The sequence below is a fragment of the Triturus cristatus genome, chromosome 1_2, assembly GCF_964204655.1.
Source record: "Triturus cristatus chromosome 1_2, aTriCri1.1, whole genome shotgun sequence".
Lineage (NCBI taxonomy): Eukaryota > Metazoa > Chordata > Amphibia > Caudata > Salamandridae > Triturus > Triturus cristatus.
This window is the reverse complement of record NC_140580.1, coordinates 856,517,608-856,537,630: the sequence shown is the minus strand read 5'-3', so window position 1 is coordinate 856,537,630 and position 20,023 is coordinate 856,517,608. Positions and strand designations below refer to the sequence as shown.

The window sequence follows — 20,023 nt, the reverse complement described above, 5'->3', positions numbered from 1 at the left end:
CTCTGGCACCAGTCCCTCGTCGGCCTGGTGTACTGGCCACTGAAGATTGTTTTTCAACACTTGTCATTCGCATGACAATCTGATAAGGGTGGTCTTACTGCTATAGGATATGTTATTAAGTAGCACTGGCATCTTTTTCTCTCCCTCACTTCTCACTTGGCTGTACTCCTCTCTCTCCGCGGGCGATTAAGCACTGTGGAGGGATATGTAGGTCTGCAGATCAGGGGAGTGTTAGGAGCAATAGTCACTCGATGAAAATTGTGTATGTTGTAACGCATTGTACTATGATCTGCAATAATCTGAGTGGTTTACTCGCAACAATATTGACGCAAAAATGCAATGTATATTTGGAAACATTGCTCTTATTTAATCTTTGTTTTCTGAAGAACTGTTATGACGTGTAACATGAGCAAATGGGGAAATGTTTTGGAACAAAAAAAAAAACCCCTAATAAAGATATATATATATATTTTTTTTTTTAATTGTAAGAATTTTATTGCACTTTGTTAACACACATCCGACATGTCGCGAATCATTTATACTGCACTCGCCTACATCCGCCTCGGGCCGGCTACATGCAAGTACAGTTTTTTTTGCGCTACAATGCGAGTTGTACACAGCCCATCAGCCGACATCCAGCGGACCGGCGGCGTGTTATCCGACAACAGGCAGGTGTGTGTCAGTGCTCTGCTCGCTGTCTGGTACATCTGTAATCTTACATTTGAACAGTTTTTGATGTATTGTATGCACATTTCGTTTTGTAACTGAAACTTATCTTAACATTACATTCCCCAACTTATAGGTCTCCCCCTGCAACCTCCCCTCTGCATCACGGCATCCTCCCTCCCAAGCGTCGGTACTGCATAACTGATCACCCTGTGTTGTCATTTGCAGGTTTTCTAGCTTACGCAATTTCCGTGTCTGTGTCTGACTTGTCATGTTCAAGCAGATAGGCTCGTAAGTACCCCCAATAGTCTTTGGGTTTAGAGCCGCCCGGCAACTCCTCTTCGTATGTGACGAGCGTATCACGGCAGTACACCATATCTTCAATCCATCGTTTTACTTCTGGCGCTCTTTTACTATGCCAGTGAAGTGACACCCTTCTTTTGGCCAGAAGTAGCGCCACAGCACAGAATCTACGCCTCAAAGCTTTCAGCTGTGGAGTAATACCCAGTAGACAGATCTTTGCCTCGCACTTCACGCCAACCCCCAGCATCTCACTCAAAACTTCCACAACCCGTTCCCAATATCCCGCCACTCTACGACAGTGCCATGCTAGATGCATGAAATCCGCATCCTCCTGACCGCATCTACAACATTTTGAATCTTCTCGTAAGCCATGCTTGTAAAGCTTCTGAGGCGTGTGGTACACTTGATGCAAATACTTGTAATGTATAATTTTCAAGTTCCCGTTGGGAGTTAGCATTCCCGTGAGCATGCAAGCAGAATCCCACTCTACATCCGTCAGGGGTTCTGTTAGTCCCGCGCTCCATCTGTCCCTGGCCTTGTGTGTGTTGGACCCTACCGCCCCTTGTATCCTCGCATATAATTTGGAGACCAGGTGAGATGCCTTGGGTGTAGTCAGGAGTAGTTGTAGAGGTTCCAGGATAGGTGGTTCCTCCGGATGTGTCGGATAGTGTTCCCGTAGTGCTCTCTGCAGTCTATAGAAGTTAAAACTGAACAGCGGAGTTGGATTGCTGATGTATTGCAATTTATCAAGTGTCTGGAATTCGCCTTTTGTGTACAGGTCCCCCAACGTGTCTATTCCAGCCCGCCGGAACAGATCCATGCCGACCCTTTCTTGTGTTACCGAGAGGGCTGGGTGATGTGCTAGCGGGAGCGTGGGTGCATATAGCGGTAAGCAGCCTGCTTCCCTACCCAGAAGTCTCCATGCTTCTGTGGTCGTGTTAACTGGGTTAATATCCCGATCGTGTAGCCTGGTGCGCTTATGCGTGAGCATACTGGGCAAGGGGACCGGGTCGGCGTCCCCTGCCTCCACCGCCACATGTGTCAGGAAGGGCACTTCGTGGTACCAGAAGTGTGCGTATTGCGCCTGAGCGCATAGGTAATACAGGTAGAAGTCCGGAACCTTGAACCCCCCCCTCGCGTATGGCAGTGTCATGGTGCGTAATTCCATCCTCGCCTGTTTACCTGCCCATAACAAACTAAGGACTAGCGCCCTGATGTTGCGGAAGACAGCAGCGGGAGGTTTTATAGGGATATTGTTAAACAAATACAGGAATTTCGGCAGCAGTACCATTTTCACAATCACTGCCCTGTCCGCCAAGGACAGCGGAAGCCTGTTCCATTTTTTAATTTTGTCTTCCAGGGCCGCAATCGCCCGCCCGTAGTTCGTCCTGATTACCAATTCGGGGTCTCTATGGAACCATATGCCCAGATATTTGGTGGGGTCCTCATGCCACTCTAAAGGATAATCTAATGCGGTCGGTTGTGTGCTGTCGGTTAGCGCCAATACAAGGGACTTAGTCCAGTTTATCTGCAAACCTGCCTGGTGACCAAACTTTATATACTCTCTCAGAAGCGGATTCAGGTGCTGGTCAGGGTGCTTGACATATAACACCATGTCATCCGCGTAAAGTGAAATGTGGATGGGTCGAGAGGGCATTTGAATCGCCGAGTGGTGGTGGTGTTGCCGGATTTTGCAGGCTAGGGGCTCCAACACTAAAGCGAAAAGCATCGGCGAGAGCGGACACCCTTGCCGAGTACCTCTGCAGATTTGTATGGGGTCTGAGACGTATCGGTTTACTCTGATGCGTGCTGTCAAGTTTGTGTACAGCATAGCTATCCATCTCTGAAAGATCCACGGGAAGCCCATGCGGACCAGCACTGCGTGGATAAAGGGCCAACCAATAGTGTCGAACGCTTTAGCAGCGTCTAGGAGCACTGCCACAGCTTTTGTTTCCGGATCCAAATAGTGTGCTAACGCGAACAGTGTGCGTGTGTTGTGTGTGGTGGCCCTATCCGGAATAAAACCCGACTGGTCAGGTCTGATCAATAGCGGCATAAGCGGTTTAAGTCTGTCTGCCAGCAGACTAGCTATGATTTTTGTATCTACATTTAACAGTGATAGAGGACGGTATGAGTCACATTTATCTATTTCTTTGCCCGGTTTCAGCAATGCAATGAGTAAGGCTTCCCTCATTGATGCTGGCAGTGTTTGGGCTTCATGTGCCGCCCCGTACAGGTTCACTAAATGTGGGGCGAGTAGGTCAGCGTATGCCTTATAGAATTCTGCTACAAAGCCATCTGGTCCTGGTGCTTTATTATTAGGTAAGCGTCTAATGGTGTCTGTGACTTCTTCTACAGTTACAGGGCGTTCCAAGTACTTCCTATGTCCATCAGCCAGCCATGCCATTTCTATGTCCTCCATGTATTTCAACAATTCAGCTTGTGACGGTGAGGGGTGCGCCTTGTATAGTGTGCCATATGTGTTCATAAATTCCTGCATAATACCCTTGGTGTCAGAAATCACCTCCCCGGCGTCAGTAGTTATGGACGTGATATTTTGTGGTGTTTTGCCTGCGCATATCTTTGAGGCCAGTTCCCTGCCAGGCCTACCTCCTTCCCCATATCTTCTCGCTGTAGCTCGTTTAGACACATAATGCAGCTCTTCAGTAGCAAGTTTAGCATGTTCTGTCAGTAGTACCTGGATTTCCCCCAAGATTTTGGTGTCTCCCGTCTGGGTGTATGATTGTTCCAGTGTGCGAATGGCTTGTTCGCGTGTCTGCAGTTGCCGTCGTAAGACTTTGAGGATGCCTGAGGCTGTACTGAGGCAGACTCCCCTGATTGTAGCCTTAAAGGCCTCCCATAACAAACCCGGGTCTTCCGTTGTTGGGCCGTTAAGGTCAAAATAGTCACCTATTGCCTCCTGTATTGTATGAACGTAGACAGGGTCTCTTAGCGCTGCTGCGTTAAAACGCCAAGTGAAAGGCGGTGGGTCATAGTGTGGGACCTCCACCTCCAACAGCACCGGGTTGTGGTCCGATAATGTGCGGGGCAAGTGAACAACATCAAGCACCCATGTGAGTATGTCTTGCGTGCCCAGCCAATAATCTATCCTGGACCAACTGTCATTTGCCGCGTTTATGTGTGTTGCTGTCGTTACTCCCGCGTTACGCGCCCTCCACAGATCTACCATATGTAGGTCTTCCATTGCATCCCGTAACATTATTCTGGCGTTCCCATGCTGTTCCGCAGTGTGTGCCGCTCTATCTAGCGCATCCTGCAACGTGACATTGAAATCCCCCCCCCCAAATGACTTTAGGCGCCTGCATGCTCGTGATGGTTTCCCACACTTGTCTAAAAAACCCTGGATCATCAATATTAGGGCCATAAGTGTTAACGAGTAAGATCTGTTGCCTTCGAATCTTACCAGCTATCGCCACGCACCGCCCTGCCGCGTCCCTATGAACATCAGTAATGTCAAAGCCCGTACCCTTTCTGATCAGTATGCTCACACCTCTGGAGTAAGAGGAGTAGTTAGAGTGAGTGACTGATTCAGCCCATTTTACCCCCAGTGTGGAAGTGCCGTTTCGATCCAAATGTGTTTCCTGCAAGAAAACAATGTTAATTCGCAACCTATCAAAGTAAGCAAACAGTTGTCTAATTTTCCTGGGGTTGCCCAGCCCTCTCACGTTCCAAGTGAGTAATTTTAGCGAGTCTCTACGTGACATGTGTTAGTAGAGGGTGATGGATGATCCACGCTAGATGTTCAGTCTGGGTTCCATATCGTGAGTGCACTAGTGTATACCCCATGATAGGTGAATGTGACAGCGGCATATTCTGAGTGCAATCATTATACATGTGAGAGTACCTTGCCAAGGAGTTCGCCATGCCTCTCAGACACAGAGGTTGTAGTTGGTTAGAGTCCAGTTTCCCCACCCTCCCCCCACCCACTTTAGCCCCCGAACTTTGCCAAAGCCATCCCAAGAGTAACTGTAACTGTAACTGTAATGTAATTAACTTGGAAGTGGGGCGCACCCTCCGGGGGGTGTCGCCAGGTTCACACATCGCCATCCACATAGTGGATGTGGGCGGAAGTTGGAAGTATGAATAGCAATTAATCTGCATGTTACCTTTCATCCCCTTCCCCACCCCGTAGACTGTCGCAAGCATGACCTCCGGCCCGGCAGTCTATGCAGAAGTGCGCTATGTCCCAATTGTCTATCCTCCCGGTGCACACCTGTGAATTCGCTTTACCGCCGACTCTCCCCGCCAGTTTGTATCACCCTGTTAGCGGTGGGTCGTCACGTCCCAAGAGACTAGCGCCACCCAGTGGCCAGCACCGTTGCGCCAGCACACCACTTGTGCCTGTGCATCTTGTGCCCCATCATAACCGTAAGTCTATGTCCGCCAATCTCCTCATTCCCAATGCTCTTACTGTACTCACTGCGATAGGGGACATCTCCAGTGCTACCGACCAACTGATCCAGGCTGGGTGTGCGCCGTCAGTCCGTACTCCCACACTCTGTGGGTGAGCCGGGCCGCCCGACCTCACACTGGGCGCCCAGCACCACATCAATCGCAGTTTGCCCCGTGGCGCTCAACAGTCAGCATAGTCCCACAACCGAGTGTAGTGTAGATCTTTCATTCGTCATTGCACGTGGTCCAGTGTGTCCAGTGTTCATTCAACGTCGCTGGTGCGATCGGTCCCTCCCCGCGATTCCATCCTCTTTCCCAGCTTCTTGATATATTCTTGCGCCGCCTGCACTGTTGGAAGTATTATCGGCTTACCCGCTGACATGATCTTCAGTTTTGCTGGGTATAGCATCGCATACTCTAGTCCCAGGTCTCGCAATTTTTTCTTTACGGGGGTAAATTCCTTGCGGGCCATCTGTACCGCCACAGTGTGGTCTGGGTAAAATTCCAGGGTATTACCTTGATGCGTGATTTTGCCCATTTCCCTGGCCATCCTGAGTGCTGTGTCCCTGTCTCTGTAATTCAACATCCTCGCTATTATCATGCGCGGGGCAGCTCCCGGTTTAGGTATCGGTGCCAGCGACCGATGGGCCCGCTCAACAAGGAAGACAGGTGAGAATTTATCGGCCCCAAAGAGTTCTTTTAGTAGTGTCTCCACATAGGTCTCCATCTTCCCAGTGTTTGTGGACTCCGGGAGGCCGGAAATGCGTATGTTGTTCCTCCTGGATCTAGCTTCCTGATCCTCCACCTTCGCTCGCAGGGTCTCAAGCGCTTTGTCGTGACCACTACACATTTTCAACATAGCCATGGAGTCGTCCTCCACCTTTGAGATCCTGTGCTCCGCTTCCGTCAGCCGTCCATCGTGCTTCTCAAGCTTCGTCGCCATGGTGTCTACCCTCAGCATCACGGTGTCCAGCTTGTTGTTCATTTCTTGCAGGCTCTGCTGGATCGCCTTCAGGACGGCCTCCATTTCTGAGCCTTCAGACGCGTCACGATCTCCCTCAGCTTCTGGGGCAGTAGCGTTATTTTTGCCTTGTTTGCGAGTCTCGAATTGCAGCTTGGATTGGTGCCTGTCCGGTTTACCCATGGCAGTCGCCAGTGTACTGGTGGTGCGGGTCTATGGATCAGCGTGGTACGTGGCTGTTTTTACGATTGTGGCACGGCAGGCGGGCGGACGGGGCAGCCAGTTTATGTAACAGCCCGCCGGCGGTTATCGATAGGTGCGACACCTCCTCCAGCCGCGTTAACTTCGGCCACCGCTACCAATTTGTCCCGACTTCTCTGACACACGGGGGTGTGTAGGCCAGTGGTGGAACACTCCAGATCGAGGTCAGCGCGGCAATAACCAGCTATGTGGCGCCATGAGATGCCGCTCCAGGAGGGACAGGTCGCACACTCCTCTCCAGCCAGCTTCTGCTTTCCTGCCACGTCGTTATCACTCCTGTCCCCCCCTCACTGCCGAAACCGCCGAATCACCGTGTTGGTGTGCGTGCCTCCGGGTACTGCCTGTATCTTATCCCGCCATTGGTCATCCGTCGTGCAGCTGTTAAGCCCGATAGATCGAAGACCATCCGGCTCCCGTACTCACTGTGTCACGGGCATGTAAGTAAACCTCTCCGCCATTTTGTGGCCGCCAGCAAATACGCTGTGTGTCCGTACCGTTTCTGCTCCCTAGGGCTCACCTATCATGGGCACCAGCGCTTCGATGTCGGCATTTCGCTGTGCATACCTCGTCAGATCCTTGTAGCTGAGGGCCATTTGTCGGACGTTCAGAGGTGGCGGCAGTCTCCGGCAGCGGGCGCGGCCATCTTGAATCGGCTCTCTGGTCCTGTGTGTTCGCGCCGTTTCTGCTTCCTAGGGCTCACCTACTATTTTCACCAGCGCTGCTGTGTCGGCATTTCGCTTTGTATACCTCGGCAGACCCTGGTAGCTGCGGGCCGGTTGTCGGTCGTTCCGAGGCGGCGGCAGTCCCCGGGAGCAGGCGCGGCCCTCCTGGATCGGCCCTCTGGTCCTGTGTGTCCGCGCCGTTTCTGCTTCTTAGGGCTCAACTACAAATGTCATCAGCGCTTCGATGTCGGCATTTCGCTTTGTATACCTCAGCAGATCCTGGTAGCTGCGGGCCGGTGGTCGGTCGCTCAGAGGCGGCGGCAGTCCCCGGCAGCGGGCGCGGCCATCTTGGATCGGCTCTCCGGTCCCCGTCCGTTTTTTCGTTGAAAAAGCCCTGCCGCGCCGCCGAGGCAGTCCCGCAACTTCATTGCCTTATGCCCCAAGGCGTCCCACAGCCATACTCGCCGTTTTCGTTGTCGTTTGGGTGGTTTATGAGGCCGAAAGTCCGCGAATTGTCTTCCGCCCGGCGGAGCTGCCTTTTCAGCCAGCCATTCCGCAGTGCGCCCTCTAGCGCCCCCCTAATAAAGATATTTAAACAAAAAAAAAAAATGAATGACTTGCTAGTAGTCTTTTGCTCCACAATATGCAGTAGCCTATTCTTGGGAACACACTCCAAATAACAGAATATACAATAACTCTTACATCATACTGCAGCTTCTTGATTAATGTCTCTAGGACTAATCCAATTTTGGCACTTATCTATAAAGCCTCTTGGATTGATTAATATTGAGTTCTTTTTTCCAGTTTGTAAACATTTGTCATTCTCTCTCAAGAGGCTTTTATTTACCAAATAATCAAGCCTTAAGGCATACCAGTAAATATTCTTTTAGATTTTTTTTTCTTGTTTTTAAAAGCTCTGTTGTTCTCTCACTATATTTTGGAAAAGCTCCCAAGGGATGTTTTGACTTAGAAATAATATTACTCAGGATAAGTGTACTAACCTGTTGTGGCACCTGCTGCACTGCATTCCAAGGGGATTGCATGGATTCTTATGCGTTCTTTCCTTTTTGCATTTCTGTGCTAAGCCCCCTCAACATCTAACTTAATGTATATAGTCAAGTTTCGGATGTGGTCAAATTGTACCAGGATTAAGAACAATTCTTTATTGTGGCCTTGTTCACTGCCCAGTAATCTATACAGGCACATAGGTCGCCATTTTAATTTGTAATGAAGAACAAATAGGAGGACACAGGAGAGGTGGAATGTTGTATAAAACCAGTCTCTAAGAGTTCATCCAGATATTGATTGCTTTTGAGTGTTGAGTTTCTGGTTCTGTAGTGGCATAAACCCTACTGCAAGGGAGAGGAGCCCAAGGAATAACATCTATCCTGCAATCAAATGCTCTGTGAGGGGGCAGTTGTGTAGCCTTTTTAGCACTGAACATGTCTAAGAAATCTTGGTAGACCTCAGGTAAATTTCCCTCCCAGGTTCCCTGCACTACAGCCTACACTGGGGGAATACTAAGTCAAGTACTTCTTTATAACATACATTAACTCAATAGCGAGAGTCAAGGGTGACTTTGCCGAGTTCTTTTTAAATTCTGGGATTATGATGTTCTAACTGGGGCATTCCTAATTGTGCTAGGATTAGGAGTATCGATCAAGTCAAAGCTAGTTTCTTAGTGTGCTCATTTTCAGAAGCCACAACAAGTGGTGGTGTTTGAAATCTAATCAATCGGGAAAATAATTCTGGTCTGTCTACGTCTATCATAGTTCTGGCTCATCCTTTGGCACCCTAGGTATTCCCAACTGTGCCGCTTATGACATCTAAAAAATCCATGTAGCTTTAGAGTTGATTAACATACACATCACTTTCCTTTGTTGAGTCGAGATTATTATTGGTACTGTGATAGTTAAGTGACGAGAGATTTTACAACAAGTATTTGCCAAATATTGTGAGATCATAGTTCTTCTCTTTTCTCCCAACAAATGGATCTCTTTCCTGGTTGGGCTATCTAGTTTTTCTGGTTCAATCCCTCGCTTCTTGTGGCAGCTGCCACTTTCTGGGAAATTTTGGGTCTGGTAAGGCAGTCCTTTGCAAAATGCCCATGTTTACAATAATATAGGCAGGTATTTAGTTTGTGCCTACGTTCCATTTGTTCTGGAGTTAGGGATCCTTGAAGTGCCCTGATATGCATGAGTTCTACATCCTGTACAAACGGCAGTTCTTTGTGCTCCAATTCTTTTCTTTCAGGTTTTAGTAATAGTACTCCAACATTACCTCAAGGCCTCTCCCCTTCTTGTTCTTCTAACCAGTGCTCCAATTGACTACTAGGGCGATAAATTCTGAGCAGGCCTGAGGTAAATCGAAAATATGAGACAGTGAGTCTTTCAGATTGTCTTTTAATGCCCTGTAAAAACAAATACTTTTTTTCCTCCTTAGGTTATTAGTTTCTATGACCAAACAATTAAACGTCATAATATAGGTTACAAGGTGTTTGGACCTTTGTTTTAGATTCAGGAACTCATTATTACTAGATTGTATAAACACATGCCTTGCAAACAATTTTCTAATAGCCTCCTTGAATTTCCTCTGGTCATATAATATTGGATTATTATTTTCAATCATGGAAATAAACCCATTGGCCTCGCTACTTCCAAAATAGGATATTACAAAAACAGTTTTTGCTGCATCATTAGGTAAAGCCTTCATACTACACAGGACCTGGAGTTGACCCTGACTAAAATACGTCATACATGGGTCATACCGAGTTTTCTATCTTTACAACTCATTGTGTTGTTCTAAATTCTCATCCCTTAGCACTTGAGCCTCATTTTGAATGTTTGCTAAGGCCTGTGCCAAATCATATACCCCTGGGATTGCTTGGCCAGATCCTTTGTATAGGTTGAATCCAAGACCACCATGTCACCCAGGTGGAATTTCTTTTTTTATATCTTGCCTTTCTGTCACACTTGCCACTCACCTGAAGATTCATGAGAGTGCACAGGGGTGATGTTGGTCTACCCGCTACTCTCTAGAACAACTCTCAATTCAGAGTCTAAATGTTTTGAGTTGATAGTTTTCCAGAAAGGAAGGGGGCTGGGAAGAGTGAGATGTTTTCTAAGTGGTCTTCAAGGATGACACTTGGCAGCTGCTAAACTTTTAGACTCGTCTTTCCTCAAACATCCTATGACTCAGCTTGGTGCTTTACTTTGACAAATATCTGTAGTTATCACAAACAGGAATTAACAATCACCTGACACAATTATAAATAATATGAGTTTTTTGCTATAAAACATGCTGTACCTTCTCCTTGGGAACACACTCTATCACTCTTACATCGGATTTCAGCTCCTCGATTAATGTCTCAAGGGTTATTCCAACTGTGGCATTTCTCTATAAAGTCTCCTGGGTTGATTCATATCAGCGAGTTCTTTTTTGCAGTTCATAAACACTTGTTATTCTTGCTCAAGAAATCTGCCTTTGCCAAATAATCAAGCCTTATGCCGCACCAGTTAATGTTTTTAAAACAAAAATGGTTATTGTTGTTTTTAAAAGCTACTCTGTGCTTTCAGCATGTGTCTCAAAAGTTACTCTAGGTTGTTATGACTTAGAAACAGTGTTACTAAGTATTGCCATGCTGCACTTCTAAGGGCATTGCGTGGATTCTTACTTGTTCTTTTCTTTTTGTGTGTTTTCTCTTAGGGTTGCTGCCGATCCCAAGGATTTCTCTGCGTGGCCATGTCACAGTAGCTAGAGAGTCTACAGATTAGTGAGTCTTGGATTCTTTTCGTGGCTTAGCGCTTGAACACACAGAGTGTGAAAGGAACCAAAACAAGGGCCTCATACTCGAGCGCAGTTTTTATTCCCTGACCCCCAAGATGCTTACCAGAGCACGTCTACTACTGAAATATTGCGAGACCTTGCAATATTTTGAGTGGATTGTTTTAAAAGTGAGAGGGGGGCTGTGGCCTTCCTTTTGGTACTTCAAATGGGGGACTGAGTGGAAGAACCAATCAAGGGCATGATTTGGTCTGCAGTTAGGCGGCCTTAATTTGGGAATCTGGAATGGGAGGAGCCATAAAGGAGGGCTACCAAGCAGCAGATGCAACCTGAGCGGGCAATCGTTGCAACAGCCACACTATTTCCAGCTGCTCCGTGCATCCACCGTTTTTCTGGCAAAGGTCTGCTGTGGCTCACATGCCACACTCGCTGCTTCCCATGTCCCATGTCATCAGCACTGCCAGAACTTATTCAATCTCTTCTTCCTTGCACTGCAGGTCAGGGGCAGCTAATGTATACATGTTCGACCTAGATCAGGTCCTGATTGTGTAGGATTCCGATGACTTATAGCCGCCTGCTGCTGGACATCTTGGCCACGCCACCTTACCAATACCCCACCACACTCATCTCTCCTTCCGAGTGCTGTCATCGTAACCGCATCTTATCTATCAAGCCAGGGAAGGCCTGCCCCATGCCATTACTGCAGATCCTTTGGGCCGGGCCTTAAAAGCAGGATATAAATGGGTTTGTTATTTGTTAAATTACTGCAGTGATCTGCACCCCACATATGTTATCGACTCATCTGCCTAATAAGGAGAAACAATTCCTAATGAGGAGAAACAATGGTCTGTACTGCTAGTTTGGGATTTTTTGAAGTGTTATGTTTAGCACTTGACATATTCCTTCAATTCTGTCATCAGAGGAGGGAGGGATTAAATGGGATCAGAGAGTGGTTCGAAAATGTTATTTATATTTGTAGTTTATTTAATGTGTCTCTTCCAGTTCAAACCCTGCTAATGTCTCCACCATTTCTCAACTTTTCTGCCAGATCCTACTTTCCTTCACCCATCAGCCAGACTTTGTCCCATGGAGGCACCCATACACTTTTTGCTTTAAACTTTATTTATATATTCAAGCATAAACCATGGTACAGGCGTCCAGGAGAAACAAAATTAACCATTGCAACAATCACAGGTGTCATTGATATTTCACCACAATACAACTTCTCTGCTGACTCCGATTCCCCATTCTCCAATATTAACACATTAAGCATTGCAGACCATAATTCAGAATCATTTAGGAGTTTAGCATCTGTTCTAAATGCATTCAGACGAATTTCCTTTGTAATAATAGCCCACTCTTACAGATCTCACTCACAGGACACATGATCTCAGCCGTTGAATAGCAATATGGCGTTTAACTACCCCCAATAAAGCAAATTTATCTTTGGCCTTCAAACCTTGGGGCCTGGGTATAGGATTAAATAGGCAAATGTTGTACTGAGAGCATACTAGGAATATTTACAAGTTCCACTAATTTTGGTACAACTGCTCGCCAAAATGTTTACAGATGTTCACAAGTCCATGTCTCTACATTTTGGGCATTTTTGATGACCTGACTGGATACATTCTATTAATCCGCAGATGGGTAGTATAGGTGCGGCGGAGGTAACTAGCATTTGTCAGCTGGAACATGGTGTTAATTGAAGTTAGCTTCACATGCTCCTGAATTGAGTCCCATTCTTTATCTGTTAGTGGTAACTCCAGATCAGCATCTTATCTATACCGAACTGGAAGATCAGACCTTATCAGTCTTCAGCGCCTTGTATAACTTGGAAACAGTGTGTGTAGCACGACCAATTCCAGTAACCTGGAAGCTGGGGGGCAGCCAAGAAGTTGGTCCAATTCTCCCTTTGCTGTTTTGGATATTTTACGTATTGCAGAAACTGTCCAGGGCCTAACCCAAACTAGAGTCGTGCCTCCTCAAATTAAATAAAACTATCTGTCAGATACAGGTCTCTCAGGGTCAAATCTCAGTCTGCCACATGTCTGCAGTATGTTTATTGATGAACGGGCAGTGGGTGTGCGCACCTCCATCCCTCATTAATGTAATGGAAATAGGTTCCTCCTCCCTGCATCCCTTCAGTAGCTGTTTTTCTCAATTGTCCTCATCCACGCAACAAGAGGCTGGAGCTGAGCTTCAATGCAATTGTCAAAGTTCCACTCACCAAAATACCAGTAGCCTGTGGGAGCAAAGAGAGTCCACCAAGCCCCCTGACATTGACCCTCAAAACATGATGTTCTATGATTATTGGCGGTTGATCTCCAAGGGAGGTGGGGTTCGGGTTGGAAGAGAAAAGGTGCGTAGGCTGGAGTCTGCAGAAACCTCAACGTCTTCTGTGGACTGGACTGCCTCGGAGAGTTGACGTCCTTCGTAACACACTGCTGGAGCACAAACATCAGTCACGTTTACATATGTCACATTAGTTTCCATCCACAAAGCGTGTGACCATCTAATCATTAATCACCTCACCAATAAGTTATAAGTGAGAATACTGTCAATTTCTCTATTTAAAGGTTAGAGGGTTGCAAATCAAATTCTCTTAGTCCTTCTCTATTTAAGCTAAGGAGTTACGTTGTATTACACTGAAAAGAAAACTAGAGTACTACACTACCTGAGTTTTTCACATCCTTTGTTTAGCGACTTGGTTGACACTCATCAAGGCTCTTAGTCTTAAACGTATCTGCTAGATTGTCCACAAACTGTTCACAATGTGTTTCCAAACTTCGATGCCTGGGGGTAGTCAAAAGTGTTCTAGAGGTTTCTAATATTTTCTCTTTTTTCCAGGTAATGGACTCCAAGCTGATGCTGAGGAGACGACGCCAAGGATGACTGGATCGGCAGGCGACAGGGCCCCATTGGAGCCAAGGAAGGAAATCTTTGGAGTACCAGGAATGGAGAGCTTCCAACCAGGTAGGTAAGAAGCCAAGCAAAGGCAATTAGGGATATGCATAGTATTTATACTACTGTGACCAAAATACCTGCCGGATCTTGCAAGATTTGCAAATCTGGCAAGATTTTGAGCTTAATGGTATGTGCAATGGGAAGTAGGGAAGGACCCGTAAGTAGGCCTTACTTTTGAGAGCGCTTTTGGAAAGACTCATGGGTAACAGAGGGAAGGGCCATGGGGTCAACATGGTTATGGCAATATGCATGAGGAGTGGAGGGAAGGGCATGCATGATTGTGGCAATACCAATGGGAATCAGAAGGAGGGCCAGTGGAGATGCAAGGGGTCTGTAATGACTCAAGGGAGAAATGTGCCAGGGGTGCAGAGGGCACAGGTAGTGCGGGTTGTGCCAGTAATATAATTGCAGGTCAGAGAGACCTAGCCCACCCTCCGCTTTATCTGATTTAAGAAAAGATAATCGGATAATCGTAGCCTGCTTTTCTTTCCCGCTCAAACCAAAGAAATGCAAAACTAATTTCTTTCCCTAAATGTGGATCGGGAATTTTGTATTGTAAATTATATATGTAGCAGGGCAAGTGCACCATCTTCGCAAGCGCGATATGACCTATTCTGAAGAGGGGGAATGTATTTCAGAAGGTGATGCAATTTCGGAGTCCTTGCAGGACACTACCCATATTATAAGCATATTGTTTATTCAGAGTATGGATTATCTGCTCACCTAAGTATCGAAATCTGTTCACTTCCAATTGTGGACCCACATCTGGTAGATTTTTGAGTGTGGCTCCTACCACCCTGCCCATGAGGAAAGCCACCATCTTATCCTGATTGACCCTGAGACCAGATGCCATCCCAAATCGCTCCAATTCTGTTAACAATATCAATAGAAAAGCATGGGGTTATCTAAGCTAAACCAGAGTATCATCTGCGTACGTAGATACTATATGTGTTACATTCTCAATTTTGATCCCCAATTCTGCAGCACATCCTTAAGCCTAATTGCCAAAGATTCTAGAGCTAGGTTGAACAATAAGGGTAAAGAGGAACATTCCTGATAAATGCCACGTTTGATCACCCAGCTGTTGGATACCATGAGCCCAATCTCTCTCTAGACATGGGCTCACTATATAGCAATTCCACTCAGACCTGAATAATTGTAGCAAATCTTATGCATCACTGTGGACATGTGGGACCTAATAGTATCAAAAGCTTTTTCGATATCCAGTGCTATCAACGCACCCTCTATCTACATTTCATGGGTGGTTTGCAAGACATGTATGAGCTGTCTGAGGTTCATCAATGTGCTAGTCCCCGGAGTAAAGCCATACTGGTCTCCTTCCACTAACGACCCAATAACATGTCAGAGTCTACTTGCCAATACATTGGCTATAAGTTCAACGTGAATATTAGTCCTGTAGAGAGGTCTGTGAGAACCTATCTCTAGTAGTCGTCGAGCCTCTATTAGTGTCAAAATATGTCCCATCGCCTCCTCAATATCCAATACAAAACACTGGATTGTGCAGAGCCTGCGGGCAAAGTCTCCACAGGAGAACCCGGGGTCTGGGCGGAGGAGGAACACAGGGCCCTCTTACTCGGGGGCTGCTGAATCAGGCTGGGGGCTGGAGCAGCAACGCAGTAGACCAAACTTTGCATTTCGGTGCCTCCAGACTGCAAGGAGTAGCTCCTCTACTCCAAGTGAGATTGCTGGCAGTTCACGCAGAGCTGGCAGTCTCCCAGGGTTCTTGCAAGTTGGTCAGCTGCAGGATGAGTCGCTGGTCACAATCGTTGAGGGTGAGCGCAGGCAGGTAGGCAGGATTTGGCAGCAAACGTCCACAGCAGTTTTCAGTTCTCAATTTTCTTGTGGCTTTTCTTTGTCCTCTCTTCTTAATCCGTTGAATCTAAGTTCCTGGTGTTAGGGTTGCCAACTGAATACTCAATTTAGGGGCATTACAGGGAGTGACAGGTAGTAGCCAATGGGCTACTTACCTTTAGGGTGTCTACAGTCTCTATATGACCACTTCCCGTGGAAAATGGCCATAACTGTGACCCAGAGAGCCTAATTCTGCCAAACTAATTGATGGAATTCTAAAGGTCGTGTTAACTTCAGGTAGCCCACCTTAGGGGTGGTACTAGCCTGAGAGAGGAATATGCCTCCTGACTAGCTAATTTTCCCATCCGTCCTGGTGCCAAATGATCCCGGGTCAGGGTGGTGGTATTTCCCCTGTCTGGATGAAAGAGGCCAATAAAGCCTCCTGCTTTGATATTCTGATTACTTAGCCATCCTTCTTGTAAGAGGTGACAACACATTCAGTGGAGCAGGCATTGGTTCTGCCCTCAGGGCGTCAGACACCTGCCTGTGGTGGCAGGCTGGGTATTCACCAGTCAGCCAGTACACAGGTAGTTGGTAGTTTTTCAGGGGGCACCTCTAAGGGGCTCTCTGGGTGCATGTATTAATAAATCCATCACTGGAATCAGCGTAGGCTTATTAATATGAGATGTTTGATATAAAACATCTCTAGTTTCAGTGAAGCCATCATGTAGCTGGGGAACTCATAAACACCAGTATAAAGCACATGTACTCAAATGAGTTCTCTATTCACTTGTAATATCTAAGAATCAACTTAGTCTTCACAGAGGCATATCTGCTCATGCAGATATGTCCACACATGTAGTATAGTGCATCCTGCCTTAGGGCTGTGAGGCCTGCTGTAGGGGTGACTGACCTATACTTCATGCAGTGTCTGCAGGCATGGCACATAGGAGATGTTCCATTTTTTGTCTTCACTTTTCTCTGCACCCTTGACACACAGCCTGCAATGGCAGTTTGCATGTGTGGTGCTGAGGGGTCTCTTAGGGTGGCACAATACATGCCACGGCCGTTAGAGACCCTCTTTAGCTTTCCTGCCAGGGGTACCATGTACTAGGTACTCACAGGAGGTGCTAACGGTATTGGTAATTGGGTGAACAATTATACAATTTTAGGGAAAGAGATCTGGCCCAGGGGACCTGGATAGAAGGAGGCCGGTGCACTTCTGTCAGAATTGCATCAGATACCAAGCAAAAAGTGGGGGTGACCCTGTCAAAAAGGGGCACTTTCCTCCAGTTACCAGGATACAATTTAGTCTGCTATAGGTCTCATGTGTTGACGAGTGGCAAGAGTATTCACTTACAGTGGGGTGGAGCTCACTCCAAATGTATATTTATTTTATTTATTTATAAGGTTTTATATAGCGCGAACGTGACCCACGAGGGTATCAGAGCGCTTTACAGTATGTATATAGTTAAAGAGACATAAAAGATAAAGTAATATACACGCATTAGATATTCGTCATTACTTACAGTAGAGGCAAAAGGTATAAGATAACATAGGTATAAGATGACATAGTAGACCAGTGGACGAGAACATGATCCCAGAGGGCAACGTCATATTGCAGACAATAAGGTTATTTGGCCTTAGGCCTGCATTGGGATATAAACAGACCAATAGTCTTCTCTTTCCATCCACACAGGGTATCCAGTAATATGCGGATCGTATCGGTGGCTCGAAGCCAGTATAGGGTCAGGACTTAGGACGTAAGTTTGTTCATTAGGAGGATTTTTACCTCTTTTTTGAAGGCTGTAAGGGAAGAGATTCCCCGAACCAATGGAGGTAGGGAATTCCATATCTTTGGGGCGATCCCTGAGAAGGCTCTGCAACCAATTCTCTTTTTATGAAAGGTTTGTGGTTTCAGAAGTAGAGAACTCGCGCTTCGTAATTGTCTGCATCCTCCGGATCGTTCTAGTTTTTGAGCTAGGTAGCTGGGTGTGTTGTTGTGTAGTGCTTTATGGGTCATGCAGGCAACTTTTAGATGAATTCTTGCCTCATATGGCAGCCAGTTCAGCGTTTTCAGGGTCGGGGAAATGTGGCTATTTCTTTTAGCTCCTGATACCAATCTTGCAGCAGCGTTAAGTGAAGCCCTCAACGGGGCCAGCTTGTATCTGGGGAGGCCACAGAGAGTGGTGCTTCCATAGTCTAGTCTTGATAACACTAAGGCTTGAACTGCCATTTTTAAGTCGCTCTGCGGGAGGAAGGGTTTAAGTTTCCTTAGCAAACTCATCTGGTGATTTGCTCCCTTGGTGGCCTTGCTGATGTGCGACTTCATATCCAGGTGTTTGTCTATGGTGACTCCCAGGGATTTCACGGAATCGATGAGGAGGGGAGCACATTCAAAGACGGATAGGTGTTTCATCCACTGCTCTATCTTTGGAGTGTGATTAGGTGGGGAGATGAGAATGAATTCTGTTTTTTTAATATTGAGCATGAGGTGGTTGTTCCTGAGCCAGCTTTGCGTGTTCTGTAGAATGGAGTTGAGGGAGATGAAGTCTTCAGGTGTGGAGATTTTCAAATATAGTTGGGTGTCATCCGCATATAGGTGGTAAAGGATATTCGCTGATTTCAGTGCGTTCGCTAGGGGTTCCATTAGAAGGTTAAAGAGAATAGGGGATAGGGCTGAGCCCTGAGGAACGCCTATGTCGACCACTGATGGTTGAGAGAGTGTATTCTTCATCTTGATTCTTTGTGTCCTGTTATTAAGGAAGGAGGAGAACCATTGAAGTACTGTGCCCGAGAGGCCCATCCTTCCTTCCAATAGGGACAATAGGTTGTCATGTTTAACCGTGTCGAAGGCGGAGGATAGGTCAAGCAGTATCAATAGGCAAGATTCGTTGCAGTCAAGCATAAGTAGTATGTCATCAAATATGTGTGTGAGTGCAGATTCTGTACTGTGACCTTGACGGAAACCAGATTGGTGATTGTCTAGGAGGTTGTAGCACTCAATATGGTTACATAATTGTATTTGTACACATTTCTCCAACAATTTGGCCAGGGTGGGGATGTTAGATATAGGGCGGTAATTGTTGAGATCTGATGGGATGGCATCCGATTTCTTTAGTATAGGCGTAACCTGCCCAATTTTAAGACAGACTGGTATGGAGCCTTGCCTCAGAGAAGCGTTTACGATTTTTGCCCATAGAGGAAGGATGGATGTTTTTATCATTTTGAATAGGGCAGGAGGAAGGGGGTCAGAGAAGCGATTGGAGGGATTGATTGCTAGAAGAATGTTATAGATTTTTACATCAGGTATTGGCTCGAAGGTGTTCCAAGTGGCATTGTTTTTAGTGACTTCCCCTGGAGTATTGGAAAGGGCCTTGAATTTTGAGTATGCTTTAGCGTCCTGTGCCACAGGTTGTGGGAGGACCTTCTTAGATTTTATGTCGAACTCGATGGCCTGTATCTTTTCACGGAAGAAGATGGCAAGTTCATCGCAGGAAGGTGTAGCTAGTTCGTTAAGATCTGTAGAGTTAGCCGTGTTGCGAGCTTGTTGCTTGACGATTTCGAATAGTTTTTTTGGACGGTTGATTGCTTGGTTCAGCTGGGATCTGAAAAAGTCTGCCTTGGTCTTAAGAATCTTTCTGTTGTATGAGTTTCTTAATGTTCTAAGGTGATGTAGGTGGGCGTCTGAGGGTGTAGATTTCCATAGTCGTTCAGCAGCTCTTAGTTTGCGACGCTCCGAGTTCAGGGAGTCATTGTACCACGGTTTGGAAATTTTGGCGGAAACATTTTTTTTTTTCTTGGAGGGGTGCTGTAGCTTCTAAGATTTCAAGCATCGTGGAATTGTAAAAAGTTGTGAGTTCATGGACGTCCTCCATGTTCGTTGTGGGGGTCAAGGCGGAGTTGCATCGGTTAACCAGGGTGATGGGGTTGATATTCTGTATGTTCCTTTTCCATTGTTTTGTTTTTGGAGGTTGACTCCTTTTTGGCATTACTTCGATATTGATGAAGAAGAGAATGCTGTGATGATCAGTCCAGTCACAAGGGGAGATGGATTCTAATGAGATGAGGCTTGGTTTAGCTATGATGAGGTCCAATGTCTCTCCCTTGTTGTATGTTTAGTTAGATAGGCCCATCCTCTCATACAGGGCTCCAGTCGTATTTAGTTTTGCCTGAAGGCAAGTACAGCAAGAGGGCA

At 46.5% G+C, this 20,023-nt stretch overlaps 1 long non-coding RNA gene across 1 annotated transcript in view; it reads left to right on the top strand.

The window, feature by feature from the left end:
- Positions 1-20,023, top strand: part of LOC146868158 (uncharacterized) — a 99,291-nt gene that overhangs the window by 56,225 nt on the left and 23,043 nt on the right. Inside the window, exons 2-3 of the long non-coding RNA XR_014966184.1 lie at positions 10,972-11,038; positions 13,897-14,022. This is a non-coding gene — a long non-coding RNA (uncharacterized LOC146868158). The remainder of the gene's footprint in view (positions 1-10,971; positions 11,039-13,896; positions 14,023-20,023) is intronic.